Raw genomic sequence first — 22843 nt, forward strand, 5'->3', positions numbered from 1 at the left:
AAACAATTCCGATCGGGAAATAACAGTGTTTAATGGGACAAATATCAACCTAACCTCATTAACAAGTGCACTACAAGCAGTAATATCAGCAGTTGTGACTTGCGCGTTACATATTTTGATAAATAATACATACAGTTTTGGTTTCCTTAACGGATGGCAGAAAGCTCAAACTAAACCCACCGACAAGTGCTGCTTAACCTCAATCTGGATTAGTAATGTGATTATGAAAGCCATGAGCGTTTCTTTTCTTTCTGTTACAGAACAGTTAGTCTGCAATAGAAGTGCCATATGAATTTTGCACTCGAAACCTCTACATACTTTGATGAATATATTTCAGTGCAAAGATCGAATTTCAATTCGCCATAAAATATCTGTAATTATACTTGCATGTCACAACAAGTGACATGCCTGAGTTTTGAATTCAAAATCTTTTTTGGATTTTGATAAATAATTTTATTTTAGTGTAAAGATAACATTTTTGAGATTTCGACTTCCCTCTCTGCGTATGGAAGCTTGTTCTGCCATTGACTCTGGCCATGTTGTGTTGTAATTACGTTTGTATTTCATGCATTATGAAGTTCTCCTTGTGTATTATTAATTGAGGTAAAACTTGAAACATCTCATCAAAATAGATTATTTTAGAATAAAGTCATTGTTGTATAGAACACCAGTGGAACATAAATACAGGTATGTCCAAGATCAGAAAAAGAATTAAAAACCCCTTATTAGTCTGTAAGTAATGTCAGCTATATTTTTCCCCCCAAAACAGTGCCTGATGAGTTTAAGCATTACTGAAAGATTTCTGTAAGCATCAGGTGATTAAATTTTGATCTATTACTTTTTTTTTCCTCCTAAAATGGTGCTTGCGAGGTGAAGCATTACTGAAAAACTTCTATAAGTTTTAAATCTATGCATCAGCAGTAAAATAATCTCAAGTAAGCGTAGGACCGAAATGATTACATCCTTTATATGGTTTGACAATTATTTTAGACATGAAAATAACAGTGTGACACTTGACATTAACCAGTGAGTGTGTTTCTGATTTATTCCTTGACACAAATTTTAGTCTTGAAAATACTGTAATTTACACATTTTGATAGATATTTAGGTACGAAAGTACCATTGTGACCCTTGACAGATAAGTTGTGTGTCTTGTTATCTTCTTCCCTCCTAAAATGGTGCTCGGTCGGGTTCGTTTTTGTGCACAGTCTCATTTAAACCTTTAGTGAAATGTCAGCTGCTTGCTTGGCATGTTATTTTAGCAGAGAATTGGTATTTTGTTCAGTTATCAAACAATTTAGATGTGGAAATACTGTAAGTTACAGCTTTTATGTACTTTGATAGATATTTTGGATGTGGAAATAATATTGTGATGCTTAACAGAATCAGTGTGTTGCTGCCGTTATTTTCAACACATTTTAGATGTACAATTGCTGTAAGTTATGCTGTTTATGCATTTTAGACATGAAAATAACATCGTGACACATGACATAACCAATGTGTGTGTGTGTGTGTGTGTGTGTGTGTGTGTGTGTGTGTGTGTGTGTGTGTCTGTTTGCGTCTTTTCCAGGTAATTCGAATGTGCAAATATTTAACTTGGGGGCTCCATTGCGCCTTAATTAAGTGTAATACACAGATCTAACTAAGCACATTGACAAGTACTGTTTAAAATGGCTACCTCTGTTTCAAGAGAAGAGATGTTCCTTCTTGGACTGTAACATGACGGAAAGCGATGGAATTGTGGCATGTGACATCATGGGAAGAGAGGCATGACTTTGGATGTTACGTGTAGGGCGCTGACTTGTGCACGTGATGTTACAAATGTAAATAAAGTGGGCTGGAGTCAGCATAGCCATACTACGACTCATACTGATGCTGATGAGAGTCTACAGATCTGAGACGAAGTGTATCGGAAATTCTAGACAGCAAGAAAATTAGGTTAAAGTTCATGAAAATGTTAAAGTAGGACCTTCCAAATGAAACCGACTTCTGAGTACATGTAGAGCAGCCTATCAGCAATAAGTAGCCGACCGCTGTGACAGAGTGGTTCTAGGTGCGTCAGTCTGGAACCACGCGACCGCTACGGTCGCAGGTTCGAATCCTGCCTCGGGCATGGATGTGTGTGATGTCCTTAGGTTAGTTAGGTTTAAGTAGTTCTAAGTTCTAGGGGACTGATGACCTCAGATGTTAAGTCTCATGTGCTTAGAGCCATTTGAACCACTTTCAGCTATAAGTGATATAGGGTGTAGGGAGAATGTGTACAGGTAGGAAGTTATTCTTCTCTATTGAACATTTCATTCTCCTCCATTGGATGGCTGGGGGAAGATTATTGCGGCCCACCAACCAGTTCTTTCCATCCACAACATTAAGGACAGATGCCAGGAGGCACACAGAAATTGTATGATACAGTAATAAAATGTGAAAAACAATTACGATGCGATTGTAATGATGTAGAAAATTATCGGCTGATAAATCTCTCGTAGTCTAGGTGTAGCGTCTTTGACTACTCGTAGCAATCAAAAAAATAAAAATCATTAGCAATGGCGGTCGAAGACTTGCGGCATAAGTAGTCGTCCTCTCTACCAACGGCGTTGTCAAAGACGGTGGAGGAGTACACACAGATTCCGGGCAATTCGTGCTCTTGGGGTGGGAAATTGCCCCTAAAAGGCGGAAGAATCAGTAGTGATCAAAGGCATGAGGGTGCAGAACGCAATTGAAACCACTGCATTAAAGACACATATTGTGTATCCACAGGACATGTAGCCTCTAATGCCCCTGTCGGATCTCCGGGGGGAGACTGCCAAGGAGGAAGTGACCATGAGACAAAGACTGGATAACCAACGAAAGGATAACGTTCTACGAATCGAGATCTTGACTGTCAGGAGTTGGAACATGGTAGGTAAGCTGTAAAATCTGAAAAGGGAAATGCTAAGGCTCAGTCCAGATATAGCAGGGGCTCGGTGAATTGAAATGGAAAGACGACAAGGATTTCTGGTTAGAAGAGTATAGGGTAATATCAACAGCATCAGAAAATGCTATAATTGGAGTAAGATTGTTAACAATTGGATGGTAGGGCAGAGAATGAGTTACTGCGAACGATTCCGTGGTGGTAGGATATTGCAGTGCCTGTATTGTTCAGAAATACGATGCAATTACATCGTATTCCTCAACAATACAAGCACTGCAGTATCGTACTTATCAGCTGGCACTGGGCAAGTAACTTTCAGTTAAAATTTCTCCCCTGTACGGGAATATACAGGCAGTAGACACATGGTTGATGATATATGAAAGTTTGGGTGTGGCCGTGGGTCGTGTCCGGATACCCTAATGATAAGGCGACAGCTCGTGATAAGCGGCAAATCATGGTTCGAGTCTCGGTGCGGCACAAATTTTCATTGTCGTAATTGCATTACACAGCAGAAGGTTGTCTATACTCGCAACTGGAAATATATTTCATGTAATTCAGTGATAGGGTTGGCAGCAAACCAACACCGACAGCAACAGTTCAGGCATACATGCCAACGTGGCAAGCAGAAGATGAAGGGGTGAAGAGAGTATATAGCGATACTGAAGGGGTAATTCAGAACGTAAATGGAGATGAAAATCTAAGAGTTATGGATGACTGGAATGAAGCTGTAGGGGAAGGAGTAGAAGAAAGGGTTTCCGGAGAATATGGGCTTGGTAGTAGGAATGAGAGAGGAGAAAGACTAATTTTCTGCAATAAATTTCAGCTATTAATAGCGAATAATCTGTTCAGGAATCACTAAAAGAGGAGGTGTACTCGGAAAAGTCTAGGGCATACTGAAAGATTACAGTTTGATTACATCAAGGTCAGGTAAAGATTTCGAAATCAGATATTGGATTGTAAGGCTTACCCAGGAGTAGATATAGACTCATATCACAATTTAATAATAGTGATGAGTAGGCTTAAGTTTAAGAGACTAGTCAGGAGCAACCAGTGCGCAAAGAAGTCGGATACGGAAGTACCAAGGAATGCAGAGGTACGCTTGAAGTTCTCTGAGGCTATAGAAAATGCGATAATGAATACCTCAGTAAGCAGTTCAGTTTAAAAGTAATGGACATCCCTAAAAAGGGTAATCACAGAGGTTGAAAAGAACAACGTAGGAACAAGGAAAGTAACTGTGAAGAAACCATGGGTAACAGACGAAAGAAGGAAGTACAAAAATGTTCAGGGCAATTCAGGAATACAGAAGTACAAAACTGGGCTGTGACTGACTCGTGTTATGCTTTGCATTAAACCTTGCTATTCTGTGATCAGTCTCCCGCGGTTATCGCGATTATGCTGTTATCCTCTCTCTCTCTGCGAGCGGCAGCAGAAGCGTGTATCGATATTCACACCCTTGTACTATCTTTGGCCTCGCGCTTGCTGTTTCCAGCTGCGCCGTGTGCGAGTAGTTGGTCGGTTGGTGTGGAGCAGCGAGGGAGTCTCCGTGGCGCGTGTATGGCCGGGCGCGCTGGCGGCGTTCACGCGCGGTCAGAGTGTGAGGGGCTGTTCCCATTGCTATGATGTCCGTGGCTCACCAATCCCAGCCACGAAAGTCGAGTCTTTACTTAATCTACCAGCCAGTCCCAACTGTTCACATTGTGTCGTTTGAATTTTGTTGTGGCCTGTTGGGACATTCCCGCGAACAACAACGAGTGTTTTCAAGTTGGCGAAATTCTAGCCGCTCTCCTGTGGAATTTAACTTAACTTGATTATATTTGAATTGAAGTGCATCAGCGGAATCTTCTGCCTTGTGGCCGCTAACGTTCCGGTTATCTGTCCTGGCCGTTGACGTAAATTCAGGCAGTGTATTTGCCTCGTCGTGTTGTGGCTGTTCAGCACGGCGTGTAGTTTGACAGCTTAATGTGTAACTCGTTGTGGGCGCCAATACCTTCTGCGTTGTTCCATTGAACTCCCTGTTGTGTGCTGGTCGGGTGGAGCGGAAGTTATCCTGTCGCTTGGTCCGGTGACTGTCTGTCGGTTGGGTTGCCGTCGGATCGAGAATTGTTGGGCCGACTGTCTGTCTCACCTAAGCGAGCGTTAGTGTTTGAATTCCAGGCCGACCCTCGGAAACTTCTGAGCGCCGTTTGATGTGCTGTTTTTTCTTATTTGACCTTTGTTGTTTGTCTATGTATGGCTTCTGGCCGGTTTTAAATTAAAGTTGTTTTTCCCTTAAGGCGTGTGGTTGTTTGGGCCTTCAACCCGATTTAAAGAAATTTTAGGATAAGGCCTTCTGCCTTTTAAAATTCGAATTCCTGTTTTAAGCCTTAAGTTATTGGCCTTCAGCCGATTTTAAGCTAAAGTTGTTTTGCCCTTAGGGCGTGAGATTGTTTGGGCCTTCAGCCTAATTTAGAAACATGTTTTAAGATAAGGCATTCTGCCTTTTAAGTTCAAATACCTGTTTTTGAGTCTTAAGTGATTGGCCTTCAGCCGGTTTTAAATTAAAGTTGTTCTGCCCTTGTGGCATGAGATGAATGGCGCATTTAGCCGAGAATTAATTTCTAAAGCCGGCCGGAGTGGCCGAGCGGTTCTAGGCGCTTCAGTCTGGAACCGCGAGACCGCTACGGTCGCAGTTTCGAATCCTGCCTCGGGCATGGATGTGTGTGATGTTCTTAGGTTAGTTAGGTTTAAGTAGTTCTAAGTTCTAGGGAACTGATGACCTCAGATGTTGAGTCCCATAGTGCTCAGAGCCATTTGAACCATTTAATTTATAAAATTAATGTTTGGCTTCCTCTGTTTTAATGTTTTCTTTACTCTTGTAATGTTTGTCAAGTGAATAAAGTAGTATGTTCGAGTGCAACTGACAGCCACTCATTTTGGCCCATTTCCACAAATTAAACTATATGTCCCGTCCTGCGCGTATAGCAGGGGATCTCAAGAACTACAGGTCACTTAGGAATGAAATAAATGGCAATTGCAGGGAAGTTAAGGTGAAATGACTTCATGAAAAATGTGAAGAAATCAAGAAGGAATTATTGTAGAAAGGACTGACTTAGCTTGCAGGAAAGGCAAAACAACCTTTGGTGACATTAAAAGCAAGTGCGGTAACGTTAAGAGCCCAATAGTTAAAAACAGAGGAGAGAGTGAATAGAATAGGTGGAAAGAGTACACTGAAGGCCTCCATGAGGGGAGGACTTGTCTGATGACGTGATAGAGCAAGAAACAAGGGTTGACAAGGAAAAGATAGGGGATCCCATATTAGAATCAGAATTTAAAACAGCTTTGGACGACTTCAGATCAAACAAGGCAGAAACGATAGCTAACATTCCGTCGGAATTTCTAAAATCAATGAGAAAAGTGGCAACAAAACTGCTGTTCACATTAGTGTGTGGAATGTATGAGACTGGCGACATGCAGCTAGATTGTCAGAGAAACATCATCCACACAACTGCCAAGATAGCAAGAGCAACTTAACACCAAAATTGGTGATCAAGAAGTAGATGAAGTTAAGGAATTCTGCTACCTAGGCAGCAAAATAACCCATGACGGACGGAGCAGGGACATAAAAAGAAGACTAGCAGTGGCAAAAAGAGCTCTCGTGGCCAAGAGAAATCTATTAGTATCAAACATAGGCTTTAATTTGAGGAAGAAATTTCTGAGAATGTGCGTTTGGAGCACAGCGTTGCATGGTACTGGAACACGGTCTGTGGGAAACACGGAAAAGAAGAATTTGAGATGTGGTGCCACAGACGAAAGTTGAAAATCTTACTTATATGGTAAGGAATGAAGAGGTTCTCCGCAAAAAGAGTGAGGAAATGAATGTATAAATAACACTGACAAGAAGGAGGGGCAGGATGATAGGATATCTGTTAATACATCAGGGAATGTCTTTCATGGTAATAGAGGGAGCTGTAGAGCCTAAAAACTATAGAGGAAGACAGAGCCTGGAATACATCCAGCAAATAATTGAGGACGTAGGTTGCAGCTGTTGCACTGAGACGAAAAGGCTGCCAGAGGAAAGAAAATCATAGCGAGCAACATCAAACCTATCAGAAGACAGACGACACAAGAAATAAATGGTGACTGAGCCTTTTCTGGCAGACTGAAAATAAGTGTTGAGCTTTTAAGGTGCCTGTTAGTTGGCTCTTTAATTTCCTCTCGACATATTTCACTCCTTTCCATGATTTGTAGAATTTATTTTACTGGTGTCTTTGAGCTTTCAGTATGTCGAATCAAATACTTTCGCAAAGTCATTGTTAAAAGGCACCATTGGTAATACGTCTCTGGGAGTTGGTTGATCATCAGCCAATAGGAATCGTTGGTGGCTAGCAAATCTCGTTGGTGGCTAGCAAGTCGCGTTGGTGACTTGAAGTCAGCCGTCATTTTAATTTCTTCTGCTTGGCTGTACAGTACTCTGGAGCGTTAAGATGTGTCTGGTTCTGGAGCATTTTGAGGATGCATACTGTTCTCACAAAATCAGTTTTTTGTGGAGAGCATTGACACTGAACAGTCTGGATGATTTCTGGTAAAATCAAACCAATTTATATTCTGTGCCGAAGTGCAGTTTACCGCGTAAGGTTGGCCTGATTTGTTTCCTGTTAAAGCTCCGTGCACCGGTATCCTTCCGCGTGCTTATGTGCAGCGGAATAGATCAGTGGAATGTGTGAATTATTAAGTCCTTGGGGGTCGCTTACTGCATCATTTGTAACTTCATTGAATTCCACAGAATGTTAAATCCCACAATATTAACTCTTCGGGGATGTAAGTTTACTGCTGCACTGACGACTTTGGTCTACGCGCTCATCGCGATTGTCTTGAGCTTGTAATGGGAAGTGTGGGTTATATTGTCGTTATGAGTTTGTAAATTATAATCATTGCTCTTGAAGTTCAATACATCGGTATTAAAATCGTGTGTTCGAACTTTATTTACTAGAGAAGTGTGCCACGTTGCAAAGCTGCCCTCTTGCGTTTTTGTGAAACTCAAGGATCTTCCCATCCTTCACCCTCCCTCCCCGCCCTCCCCCCCCCCCTCCCCCCCGGTCACAGTTGTTCAAGAACAGGCATTCAGTAACAGAGTAGAGACTTATTATTATTAGTAAATACTGTAGTCTCCTGGGTTGAAGTTGCAGTAGCTGTATGCTGAAGGACAAGTGGCAGGAAATGGTGGAAGGAGACACCATGGTCGAATGAGAGAGTCACGGAGGTAGCGCGAAGGAAGAGCAACGCCTTCAGACTGTGGTTCCAAAAAAGTACCGAATTAGCACGAGAGGAGCATAAGAAAAAGAAGAAAGTGACAAGCAATACAGTGGCTGATGAGAGAAAAAGTGAATGGAAGAATGGACAAAGATGATGGAGGAAGATATATGATCGAGGAAGATAGTACAGGAAGTAAGAAAGTATGGAACGGTCAACAGCAAGAGAAATGGTTTGAGAGAGAATACAACAAGGATGGACAAAAAGGGAAAGAGGGTAATAACATGGTGATACTGCAGACATTGTGGAAGGAGTCCTTTGAGCACTTGCTAAATCTGATCGACCCGGAGATGAGGATTATAGACTAACGGAGGTAGAAGTAGACGCTGGGGGTGGGGACCTGATATGGAAAGAAATGAAAATGGCACTGGACAATGTGAAAAGAGCAAAGGCACCAGGTATGGACGCAACAAGTCTCTAAATGGTGAGGGCACCATGGAAGATTGGGAAACAGTGGCTATATCGTGTGATAAGGGTGGTGTGGAATGAGAAGGAGGGTTTAAAATGCAACGACTACATAAACCATTCACAGGTTGGGCAGATGGCAGAATGATATCTTTTGGAAGAATCGACAGGAAGCGTAGTCCATCCCCAGTGGAGGCAGTTGACATAAACCTCTTTCGACAAATTTTTGACTATTAATCGTCAGTCTGGGATCTGTATCAGATAGTATTTATAGAAGAAATCGAGAAGTCCAAAGAAGAGCAGTACATTTCGTTTCAGTTTTTTTTTAGTAAGTGCGAAAGTGTCACGGAGATGCTCAACTAATGACAGTGACAGACGCTGCAAGAGAAGAGTTCTGCATAAAGATATAAAACTAATTAAACTCTGTCAGAACAGCCCTTGGAAGGCCCAACGGTACCAATCAACCACCGTATCATCCTCGGACCAAAGGTGTCACTGGATGTGGATGGGGGGGGGGGGGGGGGGGGCGCGTGTGTCAGCAGACCGCCGTCCTAGCCGCCGTCAGTTTTCATGAGCTCGAGCCGGTACTCCTCTATTAAGTATGTCCTCAAATGGCCTCACAAGGGCTAAGTGCACCTCGCTTGGCAACAGCGTTCGGCAGACCCGAACGATCACCGATCCACGTGTTAGGCTAACCCGATGGTGCGTAACTTCAGTAGTCTGACGGGAAATGGTGTACTCACCGCGGCAAGGTCATTGGTGAATCAAGGTATGGTTTACTTTTAAAATTACGAAAGCGTACCTTCATAGAAGAGATAACAAATATAGTGCTTCGTTCTGCGTGTATTTTGCGAAAAGACCATGAAGGTATAATTATAAAGATTCGACCTCACAAGGTGGAGATATAGCAGATGCAGAAGTTAAGTTACTTAATAGACTAATTACACCGTAATGCTTGAAACACATTTTTAGAAGAACGAATTATATAGTCGACAGTCAAGTGTAAAAGATACCATAGAATTATTTTACAAAAATGACACACAAATGAAAGTCTATCAGAACCACAAGGTTCAGTATAAGAAAACCAAAGAACTGTAATTACACGACGTGATCGAGACAGATAGACTTAAAAAACAGTGCTCGCAAAACGTCGTGTCGTCATTTCACATGTAAAACAGTGTGTAAATGTGATTACACAACATTATCGTGATTCATAAATACAAAATCGGTGATTACAAGAAATCGTATCGTCATTGCGTACGTAAAATAGTTGAATGACCAAAATGAAAGGGTTCAGTCGTTGATTGTTAACACGAATAAAAGACAACTGTGTCGAACATGCCAAGGTGTCGTTGAATGGCTATAGTAAGGTGAATTTTAATTCAATAGCACGAAAAACCGCAGGTGTACATACAGCACTAAAACAGCACGAGACCATAACAGTGTATCAATAAAAGAGACCTAGAAGAATTTTGATTATACAAGATGAATATGATCGTGGGGTATAAAGAACGTTAACTTTAAAAACTGTACCACCATTGCATGGCAATAAAAATAGATGACTTTCTCAAAATTAGCGGCTCATCTTCTATTGTTAACAAGAATAAAAGTAACCTATGCAATGTGTAAAAATAGGTAAACAAAAACGTTGCACAGTAAATGTTGCAGAGTTATTACCAAGTCATAAATATGTGCAATAGGGGAAGAAGAAATTATACTCACATAGGTTACAAGCTATATCGTTATTCATGCTTAGTTATAATGTAATAACTTACTACCATATTATCACAGGACACGCAGTTGTAGCGAACTAACACATTAACATGATATATCTGGATAATACGACACCTTGTTGAGCACGGAGTGTATGTACATTCAGTTAAAACCTGTAATAAGAAATGCAACGCGACAGTACATAGGCAGCATGTTAGTTGTCAATAACAGATGATAACCAAATCAGTAAATTACAGATGACAAAAAACAGCGTAACTCGAAGCTACTGGAATCATAACTTACTCCTCTCTCTTAACAGCAAGCGACAAGTGAGCGTAATGGAAATTTGGGGTAAGGTCTTATGGAGCCAAACTGCTGAGGTCATCGGTCCCTAGACTTACACACTACTTAACCTAACTTACCCTAAGGACAACACACACACACACACACACGCATGCCCGAGGGAGGACTCGAACCTCCGACGGGGGGAGCCGCGCGAACCGTGACAAGGTGCCATAGACCACGCGGCTACCTCGCGCGGCTGAGCGTAGTTGTTCCATACGACAGACAGAGCTATATGTAAGATAGTCACATATCCTCAGTTCACGAGCCAAGACGGAGAAGTTTTGGTCTTAAATCTACAAATTACCACATACCGCAGTGGCTCCTACGATTAGCGATCAAATACTGATGACTATTTCCTACACCTATGCGCTATAAACAGGCCATCTCCAAGTCTTGCGCCATTGCTCTACTGTGTGCTGCCAACAGAAACGACTCATACGTAGCAAACAGGGAAAACAATTCATGCACGCCATCTATTTCTGAAAGGTCTCTAAGTAATTGAGTGGGAAGTGGTCAGTGCTTGTTCTGAAGTCTGGAAGCCGTTGGGGTCAATTTTTAAAGAAATAATTTTGGCCTTTCAAAGTCGTATCCATTCGGTAACTTAGAGCAAGATCGACGTATAAAGCTGATACTTACATTATTTGTTTCATTTTGTGATGACGCTTCAACCAAATGATTCATTCGCACTAATAAGAGTGTTCATTATGGGAGTGCCAGACTGGTACGGCCTCAATTTTTTTATTTAATTACTGGTGTTGATGAATGTTGAGGTGACCCAAATTCTGTGCAGTGGTACCCGTACTTTACAGAGACAGCGGTCAGTGGCTGGAGTCCTATTAAATTCTGTGGCTTGTTGGTAATTCCTCCGATTGAAAATGTTTCCAATAAATTTAATATGCGGTTTAGTTTCATTCTGTAAGTGCTGCGAATGACGCATCTGTCCGCTGACCAGCAATTTATTTCTTCGTCGCACATCAATAATATTCAACGTGATTGCCATACGGTTTATTCAGTAGCATGCGAACAGTCATTATTATTTGGGTTATTGGAATTATTAAAGCCCCACCACTCAACTGATCAACCCCGGTAGAAAACAATTTACCCTGTGGGAATGACGATGGCTATGTTCTTATGTGAAACAAGCGAGCGTTTTAAACTACATTCGTACTTTAATAATGTGGAAATATGAACTTCGAGCAAATAATTCGAATCTCACAACTGACTGTAACCGGAGATCCTCTTCATCGGTAATCTCTAGCAAAAAAATTCTCACAAACTTTTAGAGCATTAAGGAAAAATATTAAATGTTATAGGAATTCGTAGCAAAGACAATTCCCTTGCCTTAGAAGGGAGTCTTACAGCTTCTTCCTTTTCCCAAGTCTCAAATACTACAGTTATCTTTTACACCAGTAAGTTTACTCCAAGTCCTTGTGTTACATACCCCGTCTTACGCGTTGCAGCCATGTTTTCCCTGCGTGATGTCCTCTTTTGGATCCTTCAGGGCAGTACTCTGATATCTGGTTGGTCCATCTTTCGCATTCCATTCTCCTAACAAGAGCATATCAAATCAGCTGTCGATTCCTAATTCTGTAATCTATGCTGTCCTGGGCACCGGACACTGTTCTCGTGTTGCAATCTTAAGATTCCATTTCCGTGGCGTTTACCATATCTTCAGTTTTGTAATGTGTCAACATTCTGCGTCATATGTTGCAATTCTTCAGCAATGATGAACAGCATGGGGACGGCAGAAGAAAATGTAAACCACTGCATGAAAGACACATAATGTGCATTCACAGAGCAAGTTGCCTATAGTTGAAAAAGTTTCATGATTTCTCCACTGGCAAAAGATTCCGGACTAGTCGGCTCCCATCTGGATCTCCGGAAGGAGACTGCAAAGAGGGAGGTGATCATCTACATCTACATCTACATCTACATGGATACTCTGTAAATCACATTTAAGTGCATGGCAGAGGGTTCATCGAATCACCTTCACAATTCTGTTATTCCAATCTCGTATAGCACGCGGAAAGAACGAACACCTATATCTTTCCGTATGAGCTCTGATTTCCCTTATTTTATCGTGGTGATCGTTCCTTCCTGTGTAGGTCGGCGTCAACAAAATATTTTCGCATTCGGAGGAGAAAGTTGGTGATTGGAATTTCGTGAGAAGATTCCGTCGCAACGAAAAACGCCTAAATCCTGTATCATTTCTGTGACACTCTCTCCCATATATTGCGATAATACAAAACGTGCTACCTTTCTTTGAAATTTTTCGATGTACTCCGTCAGTCCTATCCGGTAAGGACCCCACACCGCGCAGCAGTATTCTACAAGAGGACGGACAAGCGTAGTGTAGGCGGTCTCCTTAATAGATCTGTTACATTTGCTAAGTGCCTTGCCAATAAAACGCAGCTTTTGGTTAGCGTTCCCCACAACATTTTCTATTTGTTCCTTCCAGTTTAATTTGTTCATAACTGTAATACCAAGGTATTTAGTTGAATTTACGGCTTTTAGATTTGACTGATTTATTGTGTAACCGAAGTTTAACGAGTTCCTTTTAGCACTCATGTCATGTCAACTGCCACTTTTCGCACCATTGAGATATCTTTTCTAAATCGTTTTGCAATTTGTTTTGATCTTCTGATGCCTTTGTAGTCTTCAGTCCTGAGACTGGTTTGATGCAACTCTCCATGCTACTCTCATCACAACAACAACATCATGACTTTATTAGTCGATAAACGACAGCGTCATCAGCAAACAACCGAAAACGACTGCTCAGATTGTCTCCCAAATCGTTTATGTAGATAAGGAACAGCAAAGAACCTATAACACTACCCTGGGAAACGCCAGAAATCACTTCTGTTTTACTCGATGACTTTCCGTCAATTACTACGAACTATGACCTCTCTGACAGGAAATCACAAATCCAGTCACATAACTGAGACGATATTCCGTAAGCACGCAATTTCACTACGAGCCGCTTGTGTGGTACAGTGTCAAAAGCCTTCCGGAAATCCAGAAATACGGAATCGATCTGAAATCCCTTGCCAATAGCACTCAACACGTCATGTGAATAAAGAGGTAGTTGTGTTTCACAGGAACGATGTTTTCTAAACCGATATTGACTGTGTTTCAATAGACCGTTTTCGTCGAGGTAATTCATAATGGTCGAACACAATATATGTTCCAAAATCCTGCTGCATATCGACATTAACGATATGGGCCTGTAATATAGTGGATTACTCCTGCCACCTTTCTTGAATATTGGTGTCACCTGTGCTACTTTCCAACTTTGGGTACGGATCTTTCGTCGACCATGAGAAAAAGATTTAATAACCAGAGAAAGGGTAACGTTATGCGAGTCGAGGAGCGGAACTTCAGAAGTTTGATAGGGAAGCTCAAAAAACTGAAGAGACAATTACTGATCCTCAATATACAATGACGGAAAAAAATCGCGACACTAAGGAAGTCTTGTACGGCATAAACGAAAGCAGGTAGGCGTGTTTCTACATCTGTAAGACGATGTCTACTCAGATTTCACGCCTGCCGCATCAGAGTGGCGCTGCTAGCGCTACTATGAGGATTTCGTATCAGGTTTGCTTTAGATACACGCTGTGAGCGTTAGTTACGTTTTAGACTGGACGTAGTGAGTTGATGTTAGTGAAGAATTCCTTTAAGATGACAAAGATATTATTATCAATATCTCACTGAGTTTGAAAGAGAGCGTGTAACAGGGCTGTGTGATGTTGGATGTTCCTTCTGCGATACTGCAGAAAGGCTTGCAAGGAATGTAGCCACTGTGCATGGCTGCTGGCAGTGGTGGTCACGTGAATATACGGTCGCAAAAACACCGTGCTCCGGACGCCCACGTGCCATTAGCGAGAGGAAAGACCACGGTCTTCGGCGTATGGCTGTGCCTACTGTACTGCATCTGCAGAAGCAATTTGAGCAGCAGTTGGCACCGCAGTGACACAACGAAGTGCTACAAATCAGTTGCTTCAAGGACAGCTCCGACCCAGACACCCTATAGAGTAAATGCCACAGATCCCAAACCACCGCCGTTTGCGACATCAGTGCTGTCAAGCGAAAGATCACTGGAGGGCAATGTGGAGGTCTGTTGTTCTTTTCTGATGTAATTAGGTTGTGACTCGGTGCCAGTGATGGCCGTCTGTTGCTTAGGAGGAGGCCAGTTGAGGCCCTGCAGTCAACCTGTCTGTGTGCTGGACCAACACTGACTCAAAGGAAGACCTCGGCGCTTGTTCGTGACGTCACGTCAGCTAGGCACGGCGAACGCCAGGTCTGTTGCAGGCATATTCATAATGGTGGTGTCTCCCTCTCCGACCCAGGAAAATGTGAAACTATTGGCGGTAGTTGACCAAAACACATTGTTCTGAGAGATTTCTGCAATCAATTAATTGTGCAATCCATTACACTTCTTAACAAATAGTGTACTCCTGAACTTAAATTTCCACCTGTTTTGAGGATTGACATACAAAAACAACTTCATTGTCCAGCAGCAACAGAATTCGTGCATCTTTACCTTATTTGTAAATCCGAGGAAGTTACGTGTGTACTGTGTTGCTTTTACAAGAAATTGTGAACATATTTATGCTCTTGTTTAAGTATCTTGGTTGACTATGTGGTGAGGAGCACTGAATGTTAATGAAATATCTTGCGATTTTACACGTTGGGGGAGAGGGTGGGGGAGAGAAGAAGAGGCTAAAGAGAGATACTTGTTCTATCAAATAAAATTTTTTATCTTATAAAGTTTCTCCTTTCAGTTGCAGGAGGGGAATATTTATCTTTTCTAATGTGCATGTTTAAAAAAGTTCAAGCTCAGCAATATTTTCGATGTATGAAGCTATTTTGTTTCCTGTTTAGAATTCCTTTCGTTGAAAACGATTGTAATCTAATGACTGGCAACAGTTGGACATTTACACATGTAAATTAGTTCACATTTCCAGAGACGATGTCAAACGAAAATAAATAAATAAAAAAAAAGAAACGAGTTAATTGTAAGGGGGTTGGGGTAAGTTTCGATAGCAAAATGGATCAAGTAAATATAGTTACTTGAATATAAAATTTCCGAAGCTTGCAATGGAGCAAAGCATCTTCTCATATTGATCTACGTTTGTTTCGACAGGATTCAGTAATACAGAACTCTGATCTTCATTTGCAGCTTTACGATAGTAAGAAAATCTTTCATCTAAATAAAACTGCAGAATCCAAACAATACCAAACATTTTGTCCAAAAAGAAGAGATTTATAGTGATAAGCACACCCAGGCATTTCTGCCTGCAACAGACCTGGCGTTCGCCGTGCCTAGCTGACGTGACGTCACCAACAAGTGCCGAGGCCTTCCTTTGAGTCGGTGTTGTCTGTACACACTGGAACTGCACCTGGAGTTATGGTGTGAGGTGCGATTTCGTATGACAGCAGGAGCACTCTCGTCGTTATCCCACACACCCTGACTGCAAATTTTGTATGTCTGTCTGGTGATTCGACTTGTTGTGCTGGCATTTATGAAAAATATTCCATGGGGTATTTTCCAACAGGATAACAACTCACATACCGCTGTTGTAACCCAACATGCTCTACAGTGTGTTGACGTGTTGCCTTGGCCTGCTGGATCACCAGATCTGTCTCCAATCGAACACTTAGGGGCATCATCGCACGACAGCTACAGCGTCATCCATAAGCTGCATTAACTGTTCTATATTGACCAATCAAGTGTAACAAGCATGAAACTCCATCGCACAAACTGACATTCGACAATTGTCCAACACAATGCCTGTACGTCTGTATGCTTGGATTCAACATTTGGCGGTTATCCGGGTTACTAATGTACCAACGTTTCTAATTTGCAAGGGCTTATCTTCTACTCACATTAACCTGCGATATTGCAGTGTTAATCACCTAAATATGTTACCTAGACAAATGTATTCCCGTGATTTAATTATTCTAATTATTTTTTGATTTTGAGATTTTTTTCCGTCAGTGTAGATTTAACGGGGATTAGTGAAGTGAAACGCAAAGAAGACAGGGATATCTGGTGAGATGAATATAGCGTAAAATCAACAGCAGCAGAAAATTATATAATGGGAGTAGAAATCGTTATCAGTAGGAATCTAGGGCAGGAGATGAGTTACTATGAACAATTTAGTGACAGGGTTGCTCTCATCAGAAACTACAGCAAACCAACACCAGCAATGACAGTTCAGGTATATATGCCAACGCTGCAAGCAGAAGATAAGGAGAGAAGGTACGTATATGAGAATATTGAACGGGTAATTCAATACGTAAAGGGAGACGAAAATCTAATAGTCATGGAGGATTGGTTTGCAGTTGCAGGTGAAGGAGTGGAAGAAGGGTTTACAAGACAAGGTGTGGGAATGAGAGAGGAGAAAGATAAACTGAGTTCTGCAATAAATTTCAGCTAATAATAGTGAATACTCTGTTCAAGAGTCGCAAAAGGGGGAGATATGCTTAGAAAAGGCCGAGAGATAGGGGAATATTTCAGTCAGATTACATCATGGTCAGGAAGAGATTCCGAAATCCGATATTCGATTGTAATGCATACCCAGAAGCATATATAGACGAAGATTGCAATTCAGTGATGATGAAGAGTAGGCTGATGTTCAAGAGGCTAGTCAGGAAAAATCAATGCGCAAAGAAGAACGAAGCAGAATACAGAAATACTAAGGAATGAAGAGATACGCTTGAAGATCTCTGAGGCCATAGATACTGTGATAATGAATAACTGGATAGGCAGTTCAATTGAAGAGGAATGAACATCTCTAAAAAGGGTAATCGCAGAAGATGGAAAGAGAAACATAGCTACCAGGAAGGTAACTGCGAAGTACCATGGTTACCAGAAAAATTAGTGAAGTTGATCGACAAAAGAAGGAAATACAAAAATGTTCAGGGAAATTCACGAATACAGAAATACAAGTCACTTAGGTACGAAATAAATAGGAAGTGCAGGGAAGCTAAGGCGAAGTGGCTGAATGAAAAATGTGATCAAATCGAGAAGAAAATTATTGTTGGAAGGACTGACTTAGCATGTAGAAAAGTCGAAAAAACTTTCGGTGAAATTAAAAGCAAGGATGGTAACTTTAAGAGCGCAATAGGAATTCCACAATTAAATGCAGAGGAGAGAGCGGATAGGTGGAAAGTGTACATTGAAGACATCTACCAGTGGAGGACTTGTCTATGACGTTATAGAAGAAGAAACAGGGGTCGATAGGGAAGAGATAGGCGATACAGTATTAAAATAAAATAACGCATAAGACATAGATAACATTCGAACGGCATTTCTAAAATCACTGGGGGAAGTAGGTGAAACATCATCCACACAACTCCGAGGATTGCAAGGGCCAAAAAGTTTGAGGATTATCGCACAGTCAGTTTAACAGCTAATGCTTCCACGTTCCTGACAAAAATAATATACAGAAGAATGGAAAAGAAAACTGAGGATCTGTTAGAGGACGATCAGTTTGCCTTTATAAGAAGTAAAGGCGCCAGAGAGGCAGTCCGAACGTTTCACATGATAATGGAAGCAAGAATGAAGAAAAACCGACACACGTCCTTAGGACTTATCTTCCTGGAAAAAGAATTCGACATTGTGAAATGGTGCAATACGTTAGAAAGTTTTAGAAAAATAGGATTAAACTAGAGGGAAAGAAGATAATATTCAATTGTGTACAAGAACCAAGAGGCAACAATAAGACAGGAAGACCAAGAAAGAAGCGCTTGGCTTAAAAAGAGTGTAAGACAGGGACGTAGTCTTTCGTACCTACTGTTCATTCTACACATAGAAGGAGCATTGACAGAAATAAAAGAAAGATTCAAGGGTGGAATTAAAATTCAAGGTGAAAAGATATCAAGGATAAGATTCGCTGATGACATTGTTATCTTGAGTGAAGGTGAAGAAGAATTACATAATCTGTTGACTAGAATAAACTGTCTAATGAGTATAGAGTATGTTGTTGTTGTTGTGGTCTTCAGTCCTGAGACTGGTTTGATGCAGCTCTCCATGCTACTCTATCCTGTGCAAGCTTTTTCATCTCCCAGTACCTACTGCAACCTACATCCTTCTGAATCTGCTTAGTGTATTCATCTCTTGGTCTCCCTCTACGATTTTTACCCTCCACGCTGCCCTCCAATACTAAATTGGTGATCCCTTGATGCTTCAGAACATTTCCTACCAACCGATCCCTTCTTCTGGTCAAGTTGTGCCACAAACTTCTCTTCTCCCCAATCCTATTCAATACTTCCTCATTAGTTATGTGATCTACCCATCTAATCTTCAGCATTCTTCTGTAGCACCACATTTCGAAAGCTTCTATTCTCTTCTTGTCCAAACTATTTATCGTCCATGTTTCACTTCCATACATGGCTACACTCCATACGAATACTTTCAGAAATGACTTCCTGACACTTAAATCAATACTGGATGTTAACAAATTCCTCTTCTTCAGAAACGCTTTCCTTGCCATTGCCAGCCTACATTTTATATCCTCTCTACTTCGACCATCATCAGTTATTTTGCTCCCCAAATAGCAAAACTCCTTTACTACTTTAAGTGTCTCATTTCCTAATCTAATACCCTCAACATCACCCGATTTAATTCTACTACATTCCATTATCCTTGTTTTGCTTTTGTTGATGTTCATCTTATATCCTCCTTTCAAGACACTGTCCATTCCATTCAACTGCTCTTCCAAGTCCTTTGCTGTCTCTGACAGAATTACAATGTCATCGGCGTATGGACAGACAGTAAATCGAAGAATACGACAATAATGAGAAGTAGCTGGAATCACAGAAGCGAGAAATTTTAACATCAGGATTGCTGATAACGAAGTAGATAAAGTTGAGGAATTCTGATACCGAGGCAGCAAATAACCCATGATAGAAGGAGCAAGGAGGACATAAAACCAGACGAGCACTGGCAAAAAGAGAATTCCTGGCCAAGTATCAGATATAGGCCTTAATTTAAAGAAGAAATTTCTGAAATGTAAGTTTGGAGCGCAGCATTGTATGATAGCGAGACATGGACTGTGGGAAAAAGGGAAAAAAAGACAGTTTAAGCATTTGAGATAAACTGCTACAGAAGAGTGTAAAAAATTAGGTGGCTAATAAGGTATGGAATGAGGAGGTTACCCACAGAATAGGCGAAGGAAGGAGTATATGGAAAAGATTGACAAGAAGAACGGACAAGATGATAGAAAATCTGTTAAGACAGAAGGGAACAACTTCCAAGTTACTAGAAGCAACTGCAGAGGGTAAAAACTGTACAGGAAGAAAGAGATTGGAATGTTGTGGTTGTTGTTGTTGAGGTCTTCAGTGCTGAGACTGGTTTGATGCAGCTCTCCATGCTACTCTATCCTGTGCAAGCTTCTTCATCTCCCAGTACCTGCTGCCGCCTACATCCTTCAGAATCTGCTTAGTATATTCATCTCTTGGTCTCCCTCTGCGATTTTTTCCCACCACGCTGCCCTCCAGTACCAAATTGGTGATCCCTTAATGCCTCAGAACATGTTCTACCAGCCGATCCATTCTTCTAGTCAAGTTGTGCCACAAACTCCTCTTCTCCCTAATTCTATTCAATACCTCCTCATTAGTTATGTGATCTACCCATCTAATCTTCAGCATTCTTCTGTAGCACCACATTTCAAAAGCTTCTATTCTCTTCTTGTCTAAACTATTTATCGTCCATGTTTCACTTCCATACATGGCTACACTCCATACAAATACTTTCAGAAACGACATCCTGACACTTAAATCTATACTCGATGTTAACAAATTTCTCTTCTTCAGAAACGCTTTCCTTGCCATTGCCAGTCTACATTCTATATCCCCTCTACTTCGACCATCATCAGTTATTTTGCTCCTCAAATAGCAAAACTCCTTTACTACTTTAAGTGTCTCATTTCCTAATCTAACTCCTCAGCATCATCCGATTTAATTCGACTACATTCCATTATCCTCGTTTTGCTTTTGTTGATGTTCATCTTATACCCTCCTTTCAAGACACTGTCCATTCCGTTCAACTGCTCTTCCAAGTCCTTTGCTGTCTCTGACAGAATTACAATGTCATCGGCAAACCTCAAAGTTTTTATTACTTCTCCATGGATTTTAATACCTACTCCGAACTTTTCTTTTGTTTCCTTTACTGCTTGCTCAATATACAGATTGAATAACATCGGGGAGAGGCTACAACCCTGTCTCACTCCCTTCCCAACCACTGCTTCCCTTTCATGTCCCTCGACTCTTATAACTGCCATCTGGTTTCTGTACAAATTGTAAATAGCCTTTCGCTCCCTGTATTTTACCCCTGCCACCTTTAGAATTTGAAAGAGAGTATTCCAATCAACATTGTCAAAAGCTTTCTCTAAGTCTACAAATGATAGAAACGTAGGTTTGCCTTTCCTTAATCTTTCTTCTAAGATAAGTCGTAGGGTCAGTATTGCCACACGTGTTCCAACATTTCTACGGAATCCAAACTGATCTTCCCCGAGGTCAGCTTCTACCAGTTTTTCCATTCGTCTGTAAAGAATTCGCGTTAGAATTTGGCAGCTGTGACTTATTAAACTGATAGTTCGATAATTTTCACATCTGCCAATACCTGCTTTCTTTGGGATTGGATTACTATATTCTTCTTGGAGTCTGAGGGAATTACGCCTGTCTCATACATCTTGCTCTCCAGATGGTAGAGTTCTGTTAGGTCCGGCTCTCCCAAGGCTGTCAGTAGTTCTAATGGAATGTTGTCTACTCCCGGGGCCTTGTTTCGACTCAGGCCTTTCAGTGCTCTGTCAAACTCTTCACGCAGTATCATATCTCCCATTTCATCTTCATCTACCTACTGTTCCATTTACATAATATTGTCCTCAAGAACATAGCCCTTGTCTAGACCCTCTATATACTCCTTCCACCTTTCTGCTTTCCCTTCTTTGCTTAGAACTGGGTTTCCATCTGAGCTCTTGATATTCATGCAAGTGGTTCTCTTTTCTCCAAAGATCTCTTTAATTTTCCTGTAGGCAGTATCTATCTTAACCCTCGTGAGATAAACCTCTACATCCTTACATTTGTCCTCTAGCCGTCCCTGCTTAGCCATTTTGACCTTCCTGTCGATCTCATTTTTGAGACGTTTATGTTCCTTTTTGCCTGCTTCACTAACTGCGTTTTTGTATTTTCCTCTTCCATCAATTAAATTCAGTATCTCTCCTGTTACCCAAGGATTTCTACTAGCCCTCGTCTTTTTACCTACTTGATCCTCTGCTGCCTTCACTATTTCATCCCTCAAAGCTACCCATTCTTCTTCTACTGTATTTCTTTCCCCTATTGCTGTCAAATGTTCCCATATACTCTCCCTGAAACTCTGTACAGCCTCTGGTTCTTTCAGTATATCCAGGTCCCATCTGCTTAAATTCCCACCTTTTTGCAGTTTCTTCTGTTTTAATCTACAGTTCATAATCAATAGATTGTGGTCAGCGTACACATCTGCCCCTGGAAATGTTTTACAATTTAAAATCTGGTTCCTAAATCTCTGTCTTACCATTATGTACTCTATCTGATACCTTTTAGTATCTCCAGGATTCTTCCAGGTATACAGCCTTCTTTCATGATTCTTGAACCAAGTGTTAGCTATGATTAAGTTATGCTCTGTGCAAAATTCTACAAGGCGGCTTCCTCTTTCATTTCTTCCCCCCAATCCATATATCACCTACTATGTTTCCTTCTCTCCCTTTTCCTACTGACGAATTCCAGTCACCCATGACTATTAAATTTTCGTCTCCCTTCACTACCTGAATAATTTCTTTTATCTCGTCATACATTTCATCAATTTCTTCATCATCTGCAGAGCTAGTTGGCATATAAACTTGTACTACTGTAGCAGACACGGGCTTTGTGTCTATCTTGGCCACAATAATGCGTTCACTATGCTGTTTGTAGTAGCTAACCCGCACTCCTATTTTTTAATTCATTATTAAACCTACTCCTGCATTACCCCTATTTGATTTTGTATTTATAACCCTGTAATCACCTGACCAAAAGTCTTGTTCCTCCTGCCACCGAACTTCACTAATTCCCACTATATCTAACTTTAACCTATCCATTTCCCTTTTTAAATTTTCTAACCTACCTGCCCGATTAAGGGATCTGACATTCCACGCTCCGATC

Source organism: Schistocerca americana, chromosome 5 (genome assembly GCF_021461395.2).
Source record: "Schistocerca americana isolate TAMUIC-IGC-003095 chromosome 5, iqSchAmer2.1, whole genome shotgun sequence".
NCBI lineage: Eukaryota > Metazoa > Arthropoda > Insecta > Orthoptera > Acrididae > Schistocerca > Schistocerca americana.